Source organism: Ambystoma mexicanum (genome assembly GCF_040938575.1).
Source record: "Ambystoma mexicanum isolate Mex_15411 chromosome 12 unlocalized genomic scaffold, UKY_AmexF1_1 Mex_chr12_unloc.2, whole genome shotgun sequence".
NCBI lineage: Eukaryota > Metazoa > Chordata > Amphibia > Caudata > Ambystomatidae > Ambystoma > Ambystoma mexicanum.
Genome location: NW_027182323.1, coordinates 10115022 through 10134841, shown reverse-complemented (window position 1 = coordinate 10134841; position 19820 = coordinate 10115022). Strand labels below are relative to the sequence as shown.

Sequence of the window (19820 nt, the reverse complement as noted above, 5' to 3'; positions counted from 1 at the left end):
GGTACATATTAAAGTACTGGAATAGCAGGTTGTTCTGGCGATCAGGACCGAGAAATGGCTGGACTATCACAGGCAGCATAAGGTCATGATTGAGTTGCACTGACAGAGCTATCTGTGTGTGAGCAGTGCTAGATTACTTTTGGGTGCTGTTTATGGTAATTGAGGTGTGTTGTGCACAGCTAGGCGTGGGTCCCTGGTGGTGAAGAAACTGGGTGTTTTGCGGGCCAGGTTTGAGGTGCATTGGCAGAGCTGTGTAGGGGCAGGGATTGTCGACAGGCACGTGAGAGTTGAGGTACACTAGCAAAATAGTTGGATCCAGTTCTGACATTGGAGGTGATGCCACAGCTCCGGATTGAGGTGCATTGATGGAGCTGTTCGTAGAGAACGTGGCCATCAAAACAGGTCTAGGAAGTGGAGGACATTGGTAATGATTGCAACTTCTTACCCTACCCCAAAAACCCAATGATGAATAATTAGGGATGAGGTGCCAGCAACTCTACGCCCCAATACATGACTTAAAAGGCCCCTCTTATAGAAAAAACAAAGATACTCACGGAATAGGGGCTCTGACATATTTAGCTGTGAACTATCCTTCAGCAAAGTAAGGGACAGGGGATGTAGCTCAGTGGTAGAGCGCATGCTTCGCATGTATGAGGCCCCGGGTTCAATCCCCGGCATCTCCAGGTTTTTCTTTTGGCTTTAATCGTTTCTTTTAAACAATGATAAATTCTGTCCATAGCCACAAGGGTAGAGACAACGTCCTCGAAAACCTAAGCTTGGTTGAGATCAAGCAAATTACGTTTACCATTTTCATCATTAACAATCTGTGGGCCATGACACTAAAATATATTTAAAAAGTAGCATATCGAGATCCACAAAAGAAATATCAATATTTTTGTGGACATTCATCAGTGATAGAACTTGTTTTGCTCTTTGTGTGACTTTGCTGCTGGACACCACTCACAATCAGGAGCATGTGGGGTGCTTGTGTTGCTGAGGGATTGTATGGGTTCTGTGTGAATGTGCACCCCACATCTAGCCCTCTTATCTGGGCTAGAATGTGGAATTCCTGTGTGAAAAGGATTGTGTCCTGTGTATGAGTAAAGTTAGGCGCATGTGTAAAGCAGTCATCGGTCAATATAGGCATATTGTCGATAAAACCAACCAGGTAATGACAGAAGTGCAGGCCAGCGCCAGTGTTGTGAAAAATGTTAATGCAAAAATTCCCAAATACGGAACGCACCTCCAAGCACCACAGAAGACTCTCTATTTTCTGCCTTCTTACCTCCCTCTCTTCCTCAGTCCTGCATCCCTCCTTCCATTTTCCCCCATCCCATCCTCCCTCTTTTGTTTTTTTCCTTCCTCCAAGGCCCTTTGGAACAGATGCAATCGCCCATGTATATTGCAGTGCCATACCCAGTTTCCATTGGGTAGAGGGAAACAACACATGAGAAGGGAGACAGCTATTAACTGTCCATGGCCATTCTAATCTGTTTGGCTATTCCCACCCACTACGTGCCCCTCTACACCCAACACGCATTCTCCTGATATCTCTATGTGCTAGATTTGTGATAGAGTGACTTCGGTAAATTTCGGCCTGCCAATGTTATTTCTAAGCAGTCTGATGAGTGTTAATTGCTTAAGCGCAGTTGTAAAATTCATTGTAAATTCGCTGTTCGTGTATAGAAATACCTGAACAAAGTGTGCTTTCAGGCACTTGATTTTTATCTGTTTCTTGCAGGTCCTGTTAAAAACAGGCACTGACACGGGAAATAGTTTTTGCTTGTGCATAGGAATTGTATATGTTTTTTGTGAGACACTGCTATCTTATGCCCATGTATAGGTTCAGCTGTTTTCGTAAGGTACTGCCAGTAAGCAGTGGCTGGCAAATGCCTAACCCATGCCAACACAATAGCCAAAACTGTTGGCTTTGCCAATGCTTGTTTTAATTATGTTTTTAAGGCTCGATGAATTTCCGAAGGCACTGTTTGCAAGGTGGATATTATCAATAGCCGGATGACAATTTGAAACATTTTTGAATGAAACCCAGTGTGGCATTAGCTCAAAAAATGTGTTGAGTGGAACATGGGAGGGATGCATGGCTAACTATTCATAAGTAGAAACAGACATATGATGGTTCTAGGTGGTCATATGGTGTACTTCATAAACCTAATTAATGCAAGTACCTCTTGGTTTTGCACCATGCTTCAGTAACAACCATGATGGGATCGGCTTTATGAATGGGGTGTTGTTTTAATGGAAGGGCACCTTGCAGTGATTGTCACAGGCAATGGGGGCAATTAGAATTCAAAGAGATGGAGGTTAACTTTCATTGTAATAGGGTAGGGCATGAAACTAGTACTGTATACCATCGGGGGAATAACAGGACTCTGGAAAGTTTCAACACACTCTTCATAGAAAGTATACACATGGCTATGGTGACCTTCATAGCTATCGGTTCCTAGTCATTCATTTACTGATGACACGTAAAAGGGATGCACACGCAATGTCGAAATATGTTCAGCTTGGCTAAAAAGGACATACGTGTCCCCCTAGACTTATCTATAGTGATGGCTAGAATAAGAACAGAAGAAAGGTACTGCAGAGTGATTTAATGGAGACGTGACGCAACTCCCCGACTTCAGAACTCACTCAATTTTAAATACATGAACAATTTCTGAATTAGCACAGGTTGTTCACATGCAACCTTCGTTATTCCCAAGATAACCTGTGTAACTGGGGCTAGGGTAAACAGCGCTGGAGCAGTGCAGCAGCCTATCCCCGAGGTGCATCGTTGCAAACCCTGAAGTTTTTTTATCATATGCCATCTCAGGAAATGTGTGTGATTGGTGTTTCAAAATTAGAGACTCTGACAACGTCATCTTTATAACAGATATAGACATAGATTCACACAGGGTATTGTGTACGTTTGCAGATAGTCATATTAATGCACTCTGCCACACTCTATGTCCATCTATGATACTAAAGCACTTAAATGCACAGGACATGGTCATCCATGTCTTATGCAAGTCCTTTCTATTGCGCACAGTCTAGCCAGCCACGTCCATGAGGCACACGGTATAATTGAATGCATTTCTTTTGTACTATATGCTATAACATAGTGGTACAATCCTCCCTTTCACGTACACCACATCCCTTAAACATCTGTGCCCTTTTCTCAGCCACCAATGCTCTCTCTTCCCAAATGTCCACCCAGATGCTTTTCCTATTTCCCAGATGTTAAGGCGCTCTGTTTGGTCCATCAGGGTTTGTATGGCCAGGGGGCAGAATAAATTCCTGCCTTACATCCCGAGCCGAGCTTTGCGGTCAGCTAACGCCTGTCTGATGACTGTTCCTACGGTCAGGTATAGCCGTATTGGCGGCCGCTCCTCTTCAGTGGCCGATGTAGCTCTCTTGAACCGTCTCTATCCTTCGCTTAGAACTACCCCTGTTCACTGTGCATTGAGCAAAGCTCTTAAAACGCTCCTCTTTTAGGCTTTTTCTTTCGCTGTGTTACAGCGAACATCAAGATGCTTTTGGGCGAACTTTGTGCTTTATCAATAAAATTCAATCCAACACATACACTGAGTTAATCCAAGAGGTTTGACGGAAGCCATGTCTGTATTTTGGGGGAAAATTAACAGAGAAGAGACAAGACATTAAAAGCAGATGTGACACTATAGATGACTGTTTGGCCCAGACCTATTTCTATTCGAAGCACTACTGATATAAGTACCAACCTTATTCTCCCACGAAGCGAAGAAAACGTTTATACATTCCTTTGGGGAGGGAAGAAATCGGGCATAGCATACTCAGTGCTGACCAGGAGGAAGGTGGAGTAGGCCTCCCAGACTTAAAGGAGTACTATGGAGAGCCCCAACTTCGGATTGTCGTAGATATTTTAAAGGAGAGTAAATACAAACAATGGGTAGACCTTGACAATTGTTTGTTGTCTCCAGTCACCCTGGGTAAGTGCTTGTGGGTTCCCCACAGGCAATTAGCGGTTGGAATATGGATGCACCCCATTCTTGCCACATTATGGCGATTGTGGAGCAAATTGAAGGAAATGTAAGGAGTGACATCCTGGCCCTCACCTCTTAGTTTTTTGTGGGCCCCTCCAATTAGGGATAAAATACACAAACCGGCCGGGTATCAGCCCCACTATAAAGTTGGACTGATGACAGCGGGCCAGTTATGTCAGGAAGGTACATTCTTGAGCAAGACGGAATTGGATGAGGTGTTGCATGAAAAGTTTATGCCCACATTTATGTTTTTACAACTGAAAGGTGTTTCAACAGATCGTTGTTGAGAAGGGTATCTAAATCGGTCGTTTACACCATTCAAGCAAGTCTTAGATAAGCAAACAGGCTCTAGAGGCCTCATCGCAAACTTATATAATGCATTGATAGCCAGAAGATGCACGCACTCTCCCAGAGCTAAAGTATTATGGGACAGAGACTTGGGTATACAAGAAGGCGAAGATTTATGGCTAACCATCTATTGGACGGTTTGGTCATCGACGATTGCTGTGCAATATGAAATGCATAATTACAATTTGCTTCAAAGATGGCAATTGACCCCATAGAGATTAGCCAAGGTGCATCAGGGGCTAAGTCTGCTATGTTGGAGAGGGTGTGGTAACATCGGTACCTATTGGCATATTTGGTGGGAATGTCTATTAGTCCAATTGTTTTGGAAAGAGGTTTTTGCAAGGGGAAATGAAATAGATGGAATTGAAAGTCCCCTTTCCTCGATGCTGTTACTATTTGATCAATAGGAAGTGGGAGATCTGCATATCAGATTGGCCCATATGGCAAGGAATTTACTGTTATCGGAGGGTGTGTATGGCAAACCACTCGAAGAGCCTACATCTTCCGACACAGAGAGAATGGATCAGTAAGCTTTTCAAATATTTGAGATGGAGAGCATGATAGACTCAGAATGGCTTCCATTTATATTGTTTTTTTTTAATTTTTTTAAATAACTTTATTTCTTATTTTCAACAATAGTCAACAAACAACAGTAACATCAACTAAAGTCATTGAACTGCATAACATACAATAGTGGGAAGCAATACAACAGAAATTCATATCATAACCCCGTATCCCACCATCATAAACTGTAAAATCAATCAAAAATCAAATCAAATGTACCAAACAAACAACAACATACTAACAAGACCACACAAACAACCACTCAAACAACACAAAACCCCCCACCCCCAAAACTACAGTACTTGAAAGTAAACCAGTGCACTCCACTCCATAACACAACTTAGCCTTATCCATAAAGATCATCCAACTCCCCCCACATTTCATCATAAAGGTCTGCCTTATCTCGTTTTACGAAACATTGTCCTTTCAAACCTCGATAAAGCTCTAACATCCAAAATCCACTCCTCCACTGTCGGCTTTTTCCGTGTCTTCCAGACCTTCAACACCTGTTTGGCTGCCACCAACAAAACTTTACGCACTGCACACAACGTCACCCAACTCACAGTACGCCCACCTCCATAAGACAAAAATATAACTGCCAAGGGATTGCATGGATAGACAATATTCCAGATCTGGTCGATCCTGTCAAGAACCTCCCTCCAAAAGCCTCCACCCTTTCACAATGCCATAACATATGTAACAGAGTACCCCGTTCTTTCCCACAACCCCAACATAAAGCATCATCAACCAAACCTAATTTGCACATACATGCTGGAGTCCAATAGATCCTGCCCACTATCCTTTGATGGATGTAGCGTAATTGCAAATCCACTTTGGCTGTCGTCGGCACTCTCCAAATCTTATGCCATTCTCTCAATGCTACCTCCCTACCCAACTCCTCTGTCCATGATAACCTCAACTTTTCCCACGAATCCAACCATTGCCTGTCCGGAAGCATAAACTGCGTAAACGTAGACACCCTTTGGAAACCCATCTCCAAAAGACCAAAGTTCTCCGGCTTTTTCAAAAAAGGAGCATCCAACATCTCTCTCCGCTCAACGAGTAAAGCCACCAAAATATTATACCTCCGCAACTCCCTGTTCCTCAAATCAAATTTCTCTACCAAACTCTCAAAAGGCACTACCCCAGCCTCATTCCACACATCTCCAATAGTCAAAACCCCTCTCTGAATCCAAGTCTTCCAAGACAGTACCTTATTATCAAACAGCAGACCAGGATTATGCCAAAGTGAGGCCTCCTCATAAAGATATAAACCCTGACCAGTACCAACAATCCACGACGACAACGCCTCTTTAGTAGCCAACACAGATTTCAAACACTCTACCTTCTTAGGCAACTTCCCAAAAGAAAATAAACATTTAATATCATAAGGCAAAAACCGCTGCATCTCAATTTGTACCCACCACGACATCCGGTTCAGATCAATACCATAGTAACAAGACTCTTCAACAAGAAACCACTACAATAATTTCTCAAAACCGGATACCCAAATCCTCCATCTTTAACACTCTTGACCATAATGTACCAGGGAATCCTGGCCCTCTTAGTAATGCCTTAGCATCTAAGATTTTAAATGTAATATTCTCATCTCTCGACAAAGCATAACTCTGTTGTAAGTCACCAAGTACCCTTTCAAGCTCCACCAATCTGGCTTCACCCCCCCTACGCATCCGTGCAGTCCAGTTCATCAGTTCCCCTCTAACAGAAGCTTTAAAAGCATCCCACACCACCATATTGTCTGCCGTACCCTCATTCATCTAAAAAAAAAAAAAAAAACAGGTATGAAATTCATTAATGCGTCCACAGCATCCTGGTTGCTTAACACAACAGGTTTCAACCTCCATCTACTAAGATCCTGCCTCTCAGCAAATAACATCAACTTGGTCATTACCATTGAGTGATCCGAAATGTGCCGTTCACCCATAAACACCTCCCTTACATTCTCAACCAGTCTATCCGACATCAATATGTAGTCAAGCCTAGAATAAGAATCATGTACCAGTGAATAAAATGAGAACCCCCTATCCCTCCAATGAAAATGTCTCCAGGTATCCACCAAGTTATAAACATCCAAAAAGTCTCGAAACTCCCTACTCGATTTTTGCCCAGTAAACCTGCACATCGATGACCTATCCATCTTGGGGTCAATCACACAATTAAAATCCCCTCCCAAAACAATAATTTCACCTCCCATATCACTAAGCCTCCCCTTTAGCGAATCAAAAAAGGGCCCCCCACCCGCACATGGCACATACACAGATCCCACAGTTAACAGCAAGCCCTCACATTTAAGATCAATAAGTATAATACGCCCCTTGTCATCCATACTCACTTTTTCAACACATGCATTCAAGCCTTTCTTCAACAATATTCCAACAACTCGGGAGTTGGAGGAGTAGCAATTCAAGAAAACCTTTGTATATCTCGAATTATTCAGTGAATCACCAGACCCATCAATTAAATGTGTTTCTTGCAAGATCGCCACATCAACTTTCTCCCTCCAAAGTTTAGCCAAAATGTTCTTCCTCTTCCGCACACAGTTCAACCCTTACACATTCCAAATACACAACGAAACAGGCCCCTTCATAACTCACTAAAACACTCCATATCTCCACATAGACTCATAACTATCATTCGTCCACAAACCATCTATTAAACACTGTGACAATCATCCAGCCCATCCCATAAAGTGGAGCAACACATGTCTCAACCCCCCACCCCGCTCTACACATAAAACAAAAAACACACACACAGTCAAGACAGCCTTAATTGTAAGAAACCCAGTATAACATAGGTCTCAACAAAATACCATTATGTACAAAATCATAACCCATTCCAACTATCACCTCAGAACCCTATGCCCAATATTTTCACTATCAGAATAACCTCCTCAAAAATCCTCAGCAACAAGTCCCAGAACGCACACCAAAACCAACAAACATCTGCAACAAGACTTCAACTACTATTTATAGTGTAAAAGCATGGATAAGTACCAACCCTTCCACCAAACGTCAACACCCCAAATAGAACTATTGACAACAGCCATCCCAAGCCTGCATGCGCAAACTGGAATTAAGATAAACAAATTGGAAGCCAACTCAAACAAAAGGAGCCCAAATCTAAACAGCAGTTGCTCCAACCACCCCTTCCCCACCAGTGCCATTGCACAACAGCACAGTCATCAATCACAAAGCACACATCCCCATAAAAAATGCCAATCTCACCATTACTCTCCCATAGGGCCAGAATATAAGGGAAAAGATGCAACAATTAAACAGCACCCACCCCTGTTCACCGCCATGACCATTGAGCACATGTCTTCCATCAAATAAGATACGACATGCATAGCAGAATCCACAGAGTCTCTATCTACCGTAAGACTCCATCAAAAGGCATTAAATGTCCGTTGAACAGTATAGTTCATAACAAGAACATGCAAACAGTAGATAATGCATTCAAAGCATTAGTCTGCAGACGGACCAACTCTCAACCAACCAACGCTCACACACTGAAACAAAAGGTCAGCATAAGGTACTTCCTGGACGGAATGCAGGCAGAATCCAGGCATGCACTAGTCCACACACCAGCACATATCAGGGCATATCACTTCTTCTCCCCATTTATATTGTTTAATTGAAGGATAAAGTCATGAGATGGGTGTAAACGAGCATGCCAGTAAGTCTGGACTAAAAGCAGTGTACAACAAGTTAACATCAACTCGGTTGCTGATGTACATTTGATTTCCCCATACGCCTGAGAGGCCCTGGGTTGGTTACCTTCTTTGATGATTAAATCATCTTTGTTGCCCTTGATACAGGCAGAACAGGCTTGAAGTGAGTGGCAATAGAAAGATATGTATTAGTCTCTTTGGGACAGCTCATAAGCCAATCAGCAGCCTATCCTGCCACACATAGCTCTGCAGGGACGTTGGTGGGCAAAATGAAGACGTGTGTTGATCGAGATGGTTATACTTATAATTGAATGGACTTAAAATCTCAAATCGCCCAAAAATGTTCTGGTAAATACTTATACCTTCCTAGGTATGGAGATGGTTCATCATGCCAGGTATGAGCCCGGATAGCTCAGTGATACTTTGTTTTTCACTTTTAAAGAAAGCAACACATAATTATTATTTCACCTTTCTCAAGCAATTGAGGTGCACTGGCAGTCATCTGTGGTACATATTAAAGTACTGGAATAGCAGGTTGTTCTGACGACCAGGGCTGAGAAATGGCTGGAATAACAGGGCAGCATGAGGTCATGATTGAGGTGCACGGACAGAGCTATCTGTGTGTGAGCAGTGCTAGATTACTTTGGGGGTGCTGTTTATGGTAATGTACATTTGATTTCCCAATACCCCAGAGAGGTCCTGGGTTGGTTACCTTCTTTGATGATTAAATCATCTTTGTTGCCCTTGATACATGTTGCACCCCGGAAAAAGGGAGGGTGGGTGGAGTTTGCTAAAGTTGGTTGATTGACAGAGATAGCAATATGTTTGCTTTGGCAGGTGTGCAGGATTATTGTTGCTGTTGACTTGCTAATACTCTGTGATGTCATGTCATTCTCGACGTGCATTTCGTTTTTGTTGCTCCCGAAAAAAAAAATCAATGAAGAGTTAATTACATTTTGTTTTTTAAAAGCAGATGTGAACGTCTGTCCCAGTTACTTTTTATGAGCCACAGGCTTTTAGGGTGCATCAGTAACCCTTGTGCATGGGTGGCTGCAAAGAACCTTACTTGATTGCGAGTGATGAAAAGTGTTGAGTATTCCAGTTCATAGGAGCATATTTATACAGGCATATTTTCTCTGTCTTGCTGGGACTGTCTTATTGATAATTCTGAATGAAAACTTACGAAAAGAAATTAACAAAATATTAACATGATGTGAAATAAAATGCGAGGATGCAGGCTTTAACACAATTATTTATGAAGATGATGCAAAGTATCCGCTGTACCACTGAGCGACTGCCCATGTGAGTTATTACAGTATATATGTGAGCTGCTTGCCACGGTATTTCCATGCTGCAAAGTAAATGGAAGCTGGAAAAAAGATTTGTAAAGTGAAATCGAAATTGATCTGCATTGCAGGACCGAGATTGTTTCTGGCATCCAGTCATTGCTTTTGGAATTCCTATGAAAGAAATGTATGAAACACATGCCACAGCCAGAAATTCATGATGGCAGTTGCAGGTACATGCGGGAAATGGGTCGTACATATATGCTCCCTGGTGGTCTAGTGGTTAGGATTCGGCGCTCTCACCGCCGCGGCCCGGGTTCGATTCCCGGTCAGGGAAAGCACATTTTTTTTTATCCTAAGTTGTTATTATTAGTGTGATTGGTTTTCTGTTTGAACGTATTTTCATAAATGTTTACTTCGCTATGGTATTTCAACTTAAAAGTACAGAGACCATCCCAAAATGTGATGAATGAGTTCGATAAGAGAACGTATCTCATTCACTGTAGTCTTGAGAAAACAGTAACTTTGTAAATTTTTTTTGGTCAGTGTACTGCTGCTAAAACGCGGACAGAAACAGCCCTTGCAGACTTCTTGGTAATTTAGGCGAACAGGTATGGACCATTACTGTCAGCACGCGTGTAAGCCGTCCGTTTTGTCATCTCTGATATGTCTCTCTTACCAGTGGTATTTCGGAATCGTTTACTCTTCCGTGCTAGGGTGGATAAAAGGAAAAGGAAAGCTCCGCTTGTTGTGATTTGAGAAATACAACACTACACTGAGTAACCCTTGCTGTACTGGTGATACTGGGCGGGCGCCCTTCATACTGGGAGGAGACGGGCAGAAGAGGCTTGAAGTGAGTGGCAATAGAAGGATATGTATTAGTCTCTTTGGGACAGCTCATAAGCCAATCAGCAGCCTATCCTGCCACACAAAGCTCTGCAGGGACGTTGGTGGGCAAAATGAAGACGTGTGTTGATCGAGATGGTTATACTTATAATTGATCGGACTTAAAAAGTCAAATCACACAAAAGTGTTCTGGTAAATACTTATACTTACCTAGGTATGCAGATGGCATGTCAGTTCATAAATGGGCCCGGATAGCTCAGTCGGTAGAGCATCAGACTTTTAATCTGAGGGTCTAGGGTTCAAGTCCCTATTCGGGCGGATATTTTGTTTTTCACTTTTAAAGAAAGCAACACAGAATTATTATTTCACCTTTGTCAAGCAATTGAGGTTCACTGGCAGTCGTCTGTGGTACATATTAAAGTACTGGAATAGCAGGTTGTTCTGGCGATCAGGACCGAGAAATGGCTGGACTATCACAGGCAGCATAAGGTCATGATTGAGTTGCACTGACAGAGCTATCTGTGTGTGAGCAGTGCTAGATTACTTTTGGGTGCTGTTTATGGTAATTGAGGTGTGTTGTGCACAGCTAGGCGTGGGTCCCTGGTGGTGAAGAAACTGGGTGTTTTGCGGGCCAGGTTTGAGGTGCATTGGCAGAGCTGTGTAGGGGCAGGGATTGTCGACAGGCACGTGAGAGTTGAGGTACACTAGCAAAATAGTTGGATCCAGTTCTGACATTGGAGGTGATGCCACAGCTCCGGATTGAGGTGCATTGATGGAGCTGTTCGTAGAGAACGTGGCCATCAAAACAGGTCTAGGAAGTGGAGGACATTGGTAATGATTGCAACTTCTTACCCTACCCCAAAAACCCAATGATGAATAATTAGGGATGAGGTGCCAGCAACTCTACGCCCCAATACATGACTTAAAAGGCCCCTCTTATAGAAAAAACAAAGATACTCACGGAATAGGGGCTCTGACATATTTAGCTGTGAACTATCCTTCAGCAAAGTAAGGGGCAGGGGATGTAGCTCAGTGGTAGAGCGCATGCTTCGCATGTATGAGGCCCCGGGTTCAATCCCCGGCATCTCCAGGTTTTTCTTTTGGCTTTAATCGTTTCTTTTAAACAATGATAAATTCTGTCCATAGCCACAAGGGTAGAGACAACGTCCTCGAAAACCTAAGCTTGGTTGAGATCAAGCAAATTACGTTTACCATTTTCATCATTAACAATCTGTGGGCCATGACACTAAAATATATTTAAAAAGTAGCATATCGAGATCCACAAAAGAAATATCAATATTTTTGTGGACATTCATCAGTGATAGAACTTGTTTTGCTCTTTGTGTAACTTTGCTGCTGGACACCACTCACAATCAGGAGCATGTGGGGTGCTTGTGTTGCTGAGGGATTGTATGGGTTCTGTGTGAATGTGCACCCCACATCTAGCCCTCTTATCTGGGCTAGAATGTGGAATTCCTGTGTGAAAAGGATTGTGTCCTGTGTATGAGTAAAGTTAGGCGCATGTGTAAAGCAGTCATCGGTCAATATAGGCATATTGTCGATAAAACCAACCAGGTAATGACAGAAGTGCAGGCCAGCGCCAGTGTTGTGAAAAATGTTAATGCAAAAATTCCCAAATACGGAACGCACCTCCAAGCACCACAGAAGACTCTCTATTTTCTGCCTTCTTACCTCCCTCTCTTCCTCAGTCCTGCATCCCTCCTTCCATTTTCCCCCATCCCATCCTCCCTCTTTTGTTTTTTTCCTTCCTCCAAGGCCCTTTGGAACAGATGCAATCGCCCATGTATATTGCAGTGCCATACCCAGTTTCCATTGGGTAGAGGGAAACAACACATGAGAAGGGAGACAGCTATTAACTGTCCATGGCCATTCTAATCTGTTTGGCTATTCCCACCCACTACGTGCCCCTCTACACCCAACACGCATTCTCCTGATATCTCTATGTGCTAGATTTGTGATAGAGTGACTTCGGTAAATTTCGGCCTGCCAATGTTATTTCTAAGCAGTCTGATGAGTGTTAATTGCTTAAGCGCAGTTGTAAAATTCATTGTAAATTCGCTGTTCGTGTATAGAAATACCTGAACAAAGTGTGCTTTCAGGCACTTGATTTTTATCTGTTTCTTGCAGGTCCTGTTAAAAACAGGCACTGACACGGGAAATAGTTTTTGCTTGTGCATAGGAATTGTATATGTTTTTTGTGAGACACTGCTATCTTATGCCCATGTATAGGTTCAGCTGTTTTCGTAAGGTACTGCCAGTAAGCAGTGGCTGGCAAATGCCTAACCCATGCCAACACAATAGCCAAAACTGTTGGCTTTGCCAATGCTTGTTTTAATTATGTTTTTAAGGCTCGATGAATTTCCGAAGGCACTGTTTGCAAGGTGGATATTATCAATAGCCGGATGACAATTTGAAACATTTTTGAATGAAACCCAGTGTGGCATTAGCTCAAAAAATGTGTTGAGTGGAACATGGGAGGGATGCATGGCTAACTATTCATAAGTAGAAACAGACATATGATGGTTCTAGGTGGTCATATGGTGTACTTCATAAACCTAATTAATGCAAGTACCTCTTGGTTTTGCACCATGCTTCAGTAACAACCATGATGGGATCGGCTTTATGAATGGGGTGTTGTTTTAATGGAAGGGCACCTTGCAGTGATTGTCACAGGCAATGGGGGCAATTAGAATTCAAAGAGATGGAGGTTAACTTTCATTGTAATAGGGTAGGGCATGAAACTAGTACTGTATACCATCGGGGGAATAACAGGACTCTGGAAAGTTTCAACACACTCTTCATAGAAAGTATACACATGGCTATGGTGACCTTCATAGCTATCGGTTCCTAGTCATTCATTTACTGATGACACGTAAAAGGGATGCACACGCAATGTCGAAATATGTTCAGCTTGGCTAAAAAGGACATACGTGTCCCCCTAGACTTATCTATAGTGATGGCTAGAATAAGAACAGAAGAAAGGTACTGCAGAGTGATTTAATGGAGACGTGACGCAACTCCCCGACTTCAGAACTCACTCAATTTTAAATACATGAACAATTTCTGAATTAGCACAGGTTGTTCACATGCAACCTTCGTTATTCCCAAGATAACCTGTGTAACTGGGGCTAGGGTAAACAGCGCTGGCGCAGTGCAGCAGCCTATCCCCGAGGTGCATCGTTGCAAACCCTGAAGTTTTTTTATCATATGCCATCTCAGGAAATGTGTGTGATTGGTGTTTCAAAATTAGAGACTCTGACAACGTCATCTTTATAACAGATATAGACATAGATTCACACAGGGTATTGTGTACGTTTGCAGATAGTCATATTAATGCACTCTGCCACACTCTATGTCCATCTATGATACTAAAGCACTTAAATGCACAGGACATGGTCATCCATGTCTTATGCAAGTCCTTTCTATTGCGCACAGTCTAGCCAGCCACGTCCATGAGGCACACGGTATAATTGAATGCATTTCTTTTGTACTATATGCTATAACATAGTGGTACAATCCTCCCTTTCACGTACACCACATCCCTTAAACATCTGTGCCCTTTTCTCAGCCACCAATGCTCTCTCTTCCCAAATGTCCACCCAGATGCTTTTCCTATTTCCCAGATGTTAAGGCGCTCTGTTTGGTCCATCAGGGTTTGTATGGCCAGGGGGCAGAATAAATTCCTGCCTTACATCCCGAGCCGAGCTTTGCGGTCAGCTAACGCCTGTCTGATGATTGTTCCTACGGTCAGGTATAGCCGTATTGGCGGCCGCTCCTCTTCAGTGGCCGATGTAGCTCTCTTGAACCGTCTCTATCCTTCGCTTAGAACTACCCCTGTTCACTGTGCATTGAGCAAAGCTCTTAAAACGCTCCTCTTTTAGGCTTTTTCTTTCGCTGTGTTACAGCGAACATCAAGATGCTTTTGGGCGAACTTTGTGCTTTATCAATAAAATTCAATCCAACACATACACTGAGTTAATCCAAGAGGTTTGACGGAAGCCATGTCTGTATTTTGGGGGAAAATTAACAGAGAAGAGACAAGACATTAAAAGCAGATGTGACACTATAGATGACTGTTTGGCCCAGACCTATTTCTATTCGAAGCACTACTGATATAAGTACCAACCTTATTCTCCCACGAAGCGAAGAAAACGTTTATACATTCCTTTGGGGAGGGAAGAAATCGCGCATAGCATACTCAGTGCTGACCAGGAGGAAGGTGGAGTAGGCCTCCCAGACTTAAAGGAGTACTATGGAGAGCCCCAACTTCGGATTGTCGTAGATATTTTAAAGGAGAGTAAATACAAACAATGGGTAGACCTTGACAATTGTTTGTTGTCTCCAGTCACCCTGGGTAAGTGCTTGTGGGTTCCCCACAGGCAATTAGCGGTTGGAATATGGATGCACCCCATTCTTGCCACATTATGGCGATTGTGGAGCAAATTGAAGGAAATGTAAGGAGTGACATCCTGGCCCTCACCTCTTAGTTTTTTGTGGGCCCCTCCAATTAGGGATAAAATACACAAACCGGCCGGGTATCAGCCCCACTATAAAGTTGGACTGATGACAGCGGGCCAGTTATGTCAGGAAGGTACATTCTTGAGCAAGACGGAATTGGATGAGGTGTTGCATGAAAAGTTTATGCCCACATTTATGTTTTTACAACTGAAAGGTGTTTCAACAGATCGTTGTTGAGAAGGGTATCTAAATCGGTCGTTTACACCATTCAAGCAAGTCTTAGATAAGCAAACAGGCTCTAGAGGCCTCATCGCAAACTTATATAATGCATTGATAGCCAGAAGATGCACGCACTCTCCCAGAGCTAAAGTATTATGGGACAGAGACTTGGGTATACAAGAAGGCGAAGATTTATGGCTAACCATCTATTGGACGGTTTGGTCATCGACGATTGCTGTGCAATATGAAATGCATAATTACAATTTGCTTCAAAGATGGCAATTGACCCCATAGAGATTAGCCAAGGTGCATCAGGGGCTAAGTCTGCTATGTTGGAGAGGGTGTGGTAACATCGGTACCTATTGGCATATTTGGTGGGAATGTCTATTAGTCCAATTGTTTTGGAAAGAGGTTTTTGCAAGGGGAAATGAAATAGATGGAATTGAAAGTCCCCTTTCCTCGATGCTGTTACTATTTGATCAATAGGAAGTGGGAGATCTGCATATCAGATTGGCCCATATGGCAAGGAATTTACTGTTATCGGAGGGTGTGTATGGCAAACCACTCGAAGAGCCTACATCTTCCGACACAGAGAGAATGGATCAGTAAGCTTTTCAAATATTTGAGATGGAGAGCATGATAGACTCAGAATGGCTTCCATTTATATTGTTTTTTTTTAATTTTTTTAAATCACTTTATTTCTTATTTTCAACAATAGTCAACAAATAACAGTAACATCAACTAAAGTCATTGAACTGCATAACATACAATAGTGGGAAGCAATACAACAGAAATTCATATCATAACCCCGTATCCCACCATCATAAACTGTAAAATCAATCAAAAATCAAATCAAATGTACCAAACAAACAACAACATACTAACAAGACCACACAAACAACCACTCAAACAACACAAAACCCCCCACCCCCAAAACTACAGTACTTGAAAGTAAACCAGTGCACTCCACTCCATAACACAACTTAGCCTTATCCATAAAGATCATCCAACTCCCCCCACATTTCATCATAAAGGTCTGCCTTATCTCGTTTTACGAAACATTGTCCTTTCAAACCTCGATAAAGCTCTAACATCCAAAATCCACTCCTCCACTGTCGGCTTTTTCCGTGTCTTCCAGACCTTCAACACCTGTTTGGCTGCCACCAACAAAACTTTACGCACTGCACACAACTTCACCCAACTCACAGTACGCCCACCTCCATAAGACAAAAATATAACTGCCAAGGGATTGCATGGATAGACAATATTCCAGATCTGGTCGATCCTGTCAAGAACCTCCCTCCAAAAGCCTCCACCCTTTCACAATGCCATAACATATGTAACAGAGTACCCCGTTCTTTCCCACAACCCCAACATAAAGCATCATCAACCAAACCTAATTTGCACATACATGCTGGAGTCCAATAGATCCTGCCCACTATCCTTTGATGGATGTAGCGTAATTGCAAATCCACTTTGGCTGTCGTCGGCACTCTCCAAATCTTATGCCATTCTCTCAATGCTACCTCCCTACCCAACTCCTCTGTCCATGATAACCTCAACTTTTCCCACGAATCCAACCATTGCCTGTCCGGAAGCATAAACTGCGTAAACGTAGACACCCTTTGGAAACCCATCTCCAAAAGACCAAAGTTCTCCGGCTTTTTCAAAAAAGGAGCATCCAACATCTCTCTCCGCTCAACGAGTAAAGCCACCAAAATATTATACCTCCGCAACTCCCTGTTCCTCAAATCAAATTTCTCTACCAAACTCTCAAAAGGCACTACCCCAGCCTCATTCCACACATCTCCAATAGTCAAAACCCCTCTCTGAATCCAAGTCTTCCAAGACAGTACCTTATTATCAAACAGCAGACCAGGATTATGCCAAAGTGAGGCCTCCTCATAAAGATATAAACCCTGACCAGTACCAACAATCCACGACGACAACGCCTCTTTAGTAGCCAACACAGATTTCAAACACTCTACCTTCTTAGGCAACTTCCCAAAAGAAAATAAACATTTAATATCATAAGGCAAAAACCGCTGCATCTCAATTTGTACCCACCACGACATCCGGTTCAGATCAATACCATAGTAACAAGACTCTTCAACAAGAAACCACTACAATAATTCTCAAAACCGGATACCCAAATCCTCCATCTTTAACACTCTTGACCATAATGTACCAGGGAATCCTGGCCCTCTTAGTAATGCTTTAGCATCTAAGATTTTAAATGTAATATTCTCATCTCTCGACAAAGCATAACTCTGTTGTAAGTCACCAAGTACCTTTTCAAGCTCCACCAATCTGGCTTCACCCCCCCTACGCATCCGTGCAGTCCAGTTCATCAGTTCCCCTCTAACAGAAGCTTTAAAAGCATCCCACACCACCATATTGTCTGCCGTACCCTCATTCATCTAAAAAAAAAAAACAAAAAACAGGTATGAAATTCATTAATGCGTCCACAGCAACCTGGTTGCTTAACACAACAGGTTTCAACCTCCATCTACTAAGATCCTGCCTCTTAGCAAATAACATCAACTTGGTCATTACCATTGAGTGATCCGAAATGTGCCGTTCACCCATAAACACCTCCCTTACATTCTCAACCAGTCTATCCGACATCAATATGTAGTCAAGCCTAGAATAAGAATCATGTACCAGTGAATAAAATGAGAACCCCCTATCCCTCCAATGAAAATGTCTCCAGGTATCCACCAAGTTATAAACATCCAAAAAGTCTCGAAACTCCCTACTCGATTTTTGCCCAGTAAACCTGCACATCGATGACCTATCCATCTTGGGGTCAATCACACAATTAAAATCCCCTCCCAAAACAATAATTTCACCTCCCATATCACTAAGCCTCCCCTTTAGCGAATCAAAAAAGGGCCCCCCACCCGCACATGGCACATACACAGATCCCACAGTTAACAGCAAGCCCTCACATTTAAGATCAATAAGTATAATACGCCCCTTGTCATCCATACTCACTTTTTCAACACATGCATTCAAGCCTTTCTTCAACAATATTCCAACAACTCGGGAGTTGGAGGAGTAGCAATTCAAGAAAACCTTTGTATATCTCGAATTATTCAGTGAATCACCAGACCCATCAATTAAATGTGTTTCTTGCAAGATCGCCACATCAACTTTCTCCCTCCAAAGTTTAGCCAAAATGTTCTTCCTCTTCCGCACACAGTTCAACCCTTACACATTCCAAATACACAACGAAACAGGCCCCTTCATAACTCACTAAAACACTCCATATCTCCACATAGACTCATAACTATCATTTGTCCACAAACCATCTATTAAACACTGTGACAATCATCCAGCCCATCCCATAAAGTGGAGCAACACATGTCTCAACCCCCCACCCCGCTCTACACATAAAACAAAAAACACACACACAGTCAAGACAGCCTTAATTGTAAGAAACCCAGTATAACATAGGTCTCTACAAAATACCATTATGTACAAAATCATAACCCATTCCAACTATCACCTCAGAACCCTATGCCCAATATTTTCACTATCAGAATAACCTCCTCAAAAATCCTCAGCAACAAGTCCCAGAACCCACACCAAAACCAACAAACATCTGCAACAAGACTTCAACTACTATTTATAGTGTAAAAGCATGGATAAGTACCAACCCTTCCACCAAACGTCAACACCCCAAATAGAACTATTGACAACAGCCATCCCAAGCCTGCATGCGCAAACTGGAATTAAGATAAACAAATTGGAAGCCAACTCAAACAAAAGGAGCCCAAATCTAAACAGCAGTTGCTCCAACCACCCCTTCCCCACCAGTGCCATTGCACAACAGCACAGTCATCAATCACAAAGCACACATCCCCATAAAAAATGCCAATCCCACCATTACTCTCCCATAGGGCCAGAATATAAGGGAAAAGATGCAACAATTAAACAGCACCCACCCCTGTTCACCGCCATGACCATTGAGCACATGCCTTCCATCAAATAAGATACGACATGCATAGCAGAATCCACAGAGTCTCTATCTACCGTAAGACTCCATCAAAAGGCATTAAATGTCCGTTGAACAGTATAGTTCATAACAAGAACATGCAAACAGTAGATAATGCATTCAAAGCATTAGTCTGCAGACAGACCAACTCTCAACCAACCAACGCTCACACACTGAAACAAAAGGTCAGCATAAGGTACTTCCTGGACGGAATGCAGGCAGAATCCAGGCATGCACTAGTCCACACACCAGCACATATCAGGGCATATCACTTCTTCTCCCCATTTATATTGTTTAATTGAAGAATAATGTCATGAGATGGGTGTAAACGAGCATGCCAGTAAGTCTGGACTAAAAGCAGTGTA

General features: G+C 42.7%; 3 non-coding genes across 3 annotated transcripts; all 3 read left to right on the top strand.

The window, feature by feature from the left end:
• Window positions 1-611: 611 nt before the first annotated feature.
• On the top strand, window positions 612-683 carry TRNAA-CGC (transfer RNA alanine (anticodon CGC)). Its single transcript has one exon. It is a non-coding gene; the product is annotated as a tRNA-Ala (tRNA).
• Window positions 684-10176: 9493 nt separating this feature from the next.
• Window positions 10177-10248, top strand: TRNAE-CUC (transfer RNA glutamic acid (anticodon CUC)). The gene has a single exon. It is a non-coding gene; the product is annotated as a tRNA-Glu (tRNA).
• Window positions 10249-11775: 1527 nt separating this feature from the next.
• TRNAA-CGC (transfer RNA alanine (anticodon CGC)) lies at window positions 11776-11847 on the top strand. The gene has a single exon. It is a non-coding gene; the product is annotated as a tRNA-Ala (tRNA).
• The last annotated feature ends 7973 nt before the right edge of the window (window positions 11848-19820 follow it).